Source organism: Amblyraja radiata, chromosome 2 (assembly GCF_010909765.2).
Source record: "Amblyraja radiata isolate CabotCenter1 chromosome 2, sAmbRad1.1.pri, whole genome shotgun sequence".
Taxonomy (NCBI): Eukaryota; Metazoa; Chordata; class Chondrichthyes; order Rajiformes; family Rajidae; genus Amblyraja; species Amblyraja radiata.
In genome coordinates, this window is record NC_045957.1 from 150,521,017 (window position 1) to 150,527,039 (window position 6,023).

Sequence of the window (6,023 nt, forward strand, 5' to 3'; positions counted from 1 at the left end):
AGATGCTTATGGCTCATCTAATGTGTATACTGCTGCAACTACTACAAACAAATCTCACCCCAGTACTAATATGGACCAAACGGAAACAATTTCTACCTATAAAGGTGCCCTTGCTGCAGCATATAATTATTCAAAAAGGAAGTGTTACTTTTGCGGGGGTAATATTCATAATAGAGAGAGATGCCCTGCTCGAGAGGCAACTTGTACAAATTTATCAAAAAACCAAGACATACAGATTTATAACTAGTTTGAATCAGAATAAAGTCTACAATAAAAGATCCAATAATTGTGAGTTGTCAGAGCCATCGAGATTTCTCTATTTGAAGGAATTATAGTTAGATTTTGTCGAGACACAACTTGTTCACATAAAACTTTCTGAACTTCCAGAATCAAGTAGTACATTAAGTGTATGGCCATTGATGGATACCGTTGTAGCTGCATGAGACAAGCTCTGAGGAAATGCAGCTGTAATTGCACATAAAGAATTGAATTGAATTGAATACCTTTATTGTCATTCAGACCTTACGGTCTGAACGAAATTTCGTGCCTGCAGTCATACATACAATCATACAATAATAAACAACAATAAACACAAATTAACATCCACCACAGTGTATCCTCCAAGCACCTCCTCACTGTGGTGGAGGCAAAAATCTTAGGGTTACTGTCTCTTCTCCCTCTGCGCTGAGGCGATTCCCCACCGGGCGATGGTACAAACAGTCCCGCGGCTCACCGAACCCCGCAAACGGGCCGGTTCAAACACCGCAGCCCGGGGGTGGTCGAAGCTGCCGCCCTCCAGTCCAGCACACGCAGCCGCTGGCCCGCGGCTGAACCCAGGACTCAGGTCACCGCTGCCAGAACGCCGTCCCAGCCACCGGAGCACCGTTCCAGCCCCGAGCCGGATCGCCCTCACGTGAGTACCGTTCTCCCTTGGGCTGGGCCGCTCCGACGGGAGCGCCGTTCTCCCTTGGGCTGGGCCACTCCGACGGGAGTGCCGTTCCACCCATGGGCTGGGCCACTCCGACGGGAGTGCCGTTCCACCCTCGGGCTGGGCCACTCCGACGGGAGTGCCGTTCCACCCTTGGGCTGGGCCACTCCGACGGGAGCGCCGTTCTCCCTCGGGCTGGGCCACTCCGACGGGAGCGCCGTTCCTCCCTCGGGCTGGGCCACTCCGACGGGCCACAGCCCCTCACGGGAGAGTCTCTCAGTCCCTCGCCAGGCCGCTCTCACGAGAGCGCAGTTCCAGCTCCGGGCTGGGCCACCCTCACGGGAGCGAGCCCAGGGCGAGTCCTGTCAGCTGCCTCCAGAGTCCCGAGGTCGCCGGCTCCGTCATTAGGCCTCAGCGTAGACGGAGGCAGAGAAGGGGGATGCGACAAAAAGGTCGTATTCCCCCGAAGGGAGAGACAGCAAGCCCCGCTTCACCCCCCACCCCCCCCCCCCCCCCACATAAACACAACCTAAAAACCAAAAACGTAACTAGGTCCTTCTGCAGTTGTACAGGGCCCTAGTGAGACCACACCTGGAGTATTGTGTGTTTTGGTCTCCCAATTTGAAGAAGGATGTTATTGCTATTGAGGGAGTGCAGCGTAGGTTCACGAGATTAATTCCGGGAAGGCTGGACTGTCATATATTGAAAGAATGGGCTTGTGTATACACGGGAATTTAGAAATATGAGAGGGGATCTTATTGAAACATATAAGCTTATTGAGGGTTTGGACACGCTAGAGGCAGGAAACATGTTCCCGATGTTGGAGGAGTCCAGAACCAGGGGCCACAGTTTAAGAATAAGGGGTAAGCCATTTAGAACGGAGATGAGGAAAAACTTTTTCACCCAGAGAGTTGTGAATCTGTAGGATTCTCTACCTCAGAAGGCAGTGGAGGCCAATTCTCTAGATGCTTTCAAGAGATAGATAGATAGAGCTCTTAAAGATAGCGCAGTCAAGGGATATAGGGAGAAGGCAGGGACGGGGTACTGATTGAGGATGATCAGCCATGATCACAGTGAAAGGCAGTGCTGGATCGAAGGGCCGAATGGCCTTCTCTGACACCTATTGTCTATTAGAACACCCTGTGCAGTTTAGATTAGTTTAGTCTAGAGATACAGCACGGAAACAGGCCCTTCGGCCCACCGAGTCCATACCGACCAGCCACACATTAACACTGTCCTACACACACTAGGGACAATTTACACTTATATCAAGCCAATTAACCTACATACCTGTACATCTTTGGAGTGTGGGAGGAAACTGAAGATCTCGGAGAAACCTCACACGGTCACGGGGAGAACGTACCAAACTCCGTACAGACAGCACCCGTAATCGGGATCGAACCCGGGTCTCCAGCGCTGTAAGGCAGCAACTCTACCGCTGCGCCATCGTGGCCGCCCAACCTGTACGGATTCCTTTTGCGTATTCTCCACTTTGTCATCCATGTCTAGCATCAAACAAGATCTTGTATCACTGCAGGAGACAAAGCAATCTCTTTTATATAAGTCTGCAGAACTTGTGATCTCTGTTCCCAAGGCTCCTACTGATGTTTGCCAACCTCACCCGTTCCTCCTTCACATGAAATTTATGCTTCTGTTCTCTGGATCTCTGAGCTGGAGGTAGAACCTCTGCCAACATTATAACACGGATAGAAAGAATGGGTGACGTATCGGGTTGAGATCCTTTTTCAGACACTTCAGTCTGAAGAAGGGTCTCAACCCGAAATATAATCCATTCCTTCTCTCCAGAATTGTTGCCAGTTCTGCTGAGTTACTCCAGCATTTTGTGTCCATCTTCGGTGTAAACTAGCATCTGCAGTTCCTTCATACACATTATAACACGGATGATATCTTGAGTCAGGCAATCCAATTCCAAGCTACATGCAATGAATAAAGCGATTTTACTTCGGAGTCACGTGAGTGACTACGTGAAGAACCCGCTCAGTGCGCAGGCGCGGCATTACGCCAGCAGTGCAACAGCGGCTTGCAACGGGAGTTACAGAATGAACCGGACCGTCAGGTGAGTACCCTGAGGTCGGGTTTTCTTTTACAGGTGAGCCTTTTTCTGCTTGTGTTTTTAACAGGCAGAGAAAAAGGCTCTGGAACAAAACTGTCCCCCGTTCAAGGAGGAACGTATTCCCGTCGGGGAGGGGGGCAGCAACAGGCGGTAGGAGCGTTACCCGGTGTTCCTCTATTCCCCGACACCGTGCCGAGGCCAGCCCGCTAGTACCTGAGCAGCGGGCTGGATGCATAGCCACTCGAGAGGCATCCGGCAGGTGTTCCCGATGTCGGACGGGACGTCTCTCCACCCGCACGGGGGGAGAGAGAGCCGCCTGAGCCGCTGGAGCGGCTCACGGAGCAGGTGCCTGCGAGACGCGCTGCTAGAGGGGCGCTCTCGCTACTACAAGGCACAAAAGCTCCAGAAGAAGGCGGTAGGAACAATTACCGGCCGCTCCGCTATCCCCACACCGCGCCGAGGCCAGTCCCGATAGTGCCTGAGCTCCGGGCTGGATGTTCAGCCATCCGAAGAGGCATCCGGCCGGTGGCTTCCGACTTGTCGGAGGGGACGTCTCTCCACCCGCATGGGAGAGAGACAGCGGCCTGAGCCGCTGGAGCGGCTCCTGGAGCAGGAGCTCCTGCGAGACACGCTACATGAGGGGCAGTCTCGCTGGAGGGTTCAGGCATACCCTCCACAGTGCCTAGGCACTGCCCATCGCTTCCTCCTTAGTGTGGTTAGCTTTGGGGTGACCAGTGGCTTGGCTGGTCATGAAGAGGGGTCACTGGCTGAACAATATCGGAAGTATGCTTGAGGTACAGGATCAGGAAGAGCTGCTGGATGTGGCCGCTATGTGGCTCCACCACTAGCGAGATGGCTTTTCAGTCTCAACTGATGGCCAGCTTACTACCTGTCTTTTCCAAAAAACCTCTCCAAGACAGGTAGCCATGAGGCGTTGGTTTTATCAAGCCTCCCCTAAATTGCATTTACTCAAAGTGCCCGCCATTATTGGGGGATACATTGAGCAGCGCATTTAACCTAAATATTTTAAAAATGCATTTGGTACCCTGACGTCGGCTATCATGTCCACCTGCTCATTCCAGAAGGGCAGGGTAGTATGGCAAAACACATGACCCTACTGTTCAACGGTATACCTCATAACTTCTGAAATGAACTCACAAACCTGCCCTCAATCTATGAAATTAACAGGACTATGAGAACGCCGACCTCACAAGCACAGATCCTGCTACCTGGCACTTACCAAACCAGTCCTAAAAAACTGGACGAAGTGTTCAAACTATTCGGCACAAGAGGGCAGAGTCTGGAATGAGCACCACACTAAACCAGACAGCAGTACCTCTACGTGTCCACCAGGGGCGTCTACCTCATGGTACTGGTGAAAGCTCGGGGCCTGCATGCCAAACCCGTAGCATTTTAGGCCACGGCCCAGAGCAGGCCCCAGGGGAAAATGCGCCACCCCCCAACAAACATCGTCCCTACAAGAACAAGGAACCAGAAACCGAAGAAAACAACAATGAAGACAGATAAGTATGGTTCCTACCATCACATAAAGGTTAAGGGTTGTACTAACAAGGGGTGGATGAATCACGCCTGGTTAGGAAGCTATCACTCTTGGTAGTTATATACCAAAAAATAAATACAAGGGGAATAGAATTAATATCTTGCCACCAATTCAGCAAGCACCCCAAGTGGTCTACCCTCCCACGATGGTGAATGTCGCACCATCGTTGATAAACCACTTGAGTATTTCACCAGGTATACCCATTCATGGGATTTGTAACTACTACATTGGATCCAAGGATACTTTATGGTAGACATCGACCTTGAAGATGCACACTATTCAGTACCTTCTCATATAAGTTTCGGATATACCGCAATTACCTGGATGGAGTAACCATGATGAGCGTTGCGGCATTTAAGTCAAAGTTATCCAGAATCAACTAGCCCTGACACTTAGAAACATTCCGTCATGGCATGTCTATATATTAACGACAAACTATCCTTGGATACAGCTTTAGCTGCATCGCTTCTCGGCCTTTTGGCTAAGATCAAGTGTAGTATCTGTTCTTATCAGTTTAATAATCTGATACGTCCCTTATCTAGGGACCATATATTAAATTGAATTTTGGAACAGGGAGATGGAATAGGGGCTTGCTCCGTCCACTCCACGCATCGACCCATTATTGCAGTGCCTCTGGGAACGGTGCACAAAATATATATCCAGATATTTACGTTGACCATCCACAACGTTGTTATCTGGTATTCATTAAGACTATCAGTCATGGTGCATTAACCACCAATCAACTACGTGGCAAAGTAATTGGGATATAGCAGCATTACCAGCTACTGAACTTTGTACCTTTCCTATGAGCTGAGATACTAGTGTTCAAAACTATCTCTGTAATATGGGGGCAAATGGATTAATCTGTAGTGTTATCATGGAATTTATCGGCAGGAAGGATTATGGTTGTACACTTCGAACTGTTGTGAGTAACATCTTATGTGTCCTGATGTGTTACTGAGCTTGTAATACTTAATGCCAATATGAATTGACTTAAACATGTTATATATTAACTTACTTAATTCTAGTGAAGCATTTGCTCAGTAATCCACCAAATTTGCATGTTCGTTTATAAGATAACAACATCAGTGGTGGCATATACCAAACCACTTGGGCGGAGAACATCGATATTAGGTGACAATTTATTAACAATTGGAAACCGTATGTCGTCAAACATGTTTGACCATCAGTAACTCACCTATCAGGTGAGCTAAATACTGTAAACATACATTTAAACCAAAAATATTTGCTGAAATTACTAAGCAATATGGACACCAGATATCGATTCCTTATATCCAATTAAATCACCACGTACTAACTTACGTCACATGAAACCAATCTCAAGGCAGCGGCAATGGAGACATTCCCGCGTATTGAGGGGTGGGGGGAACCTAATCTCTATGTTTCCTTTTCTTCTACCTCTTCAATAGGTTCTACGGCTTCATCAGTCGGGTACTACG

The 6,023-nt window shown here is 49.0% G+C and overlaps 1 non-coding gene across 1 annotated transcript; it reads left to right on the top strand.

The window, feature by feature from the left end:
* Positions 1-5,024: 5,024 nt before the first annotated feature.
* LOC116970590 lies at positions 5,025-5,216 on the top strand. Its single transcript, XR_004411208.1, has one exon. It is a non-coding gene; the product is annotated as a U2 spliceosomal RNA (small nuclear RNA).
* Positions 5,217-6,023: the final 807 nt, after the last annotated feature.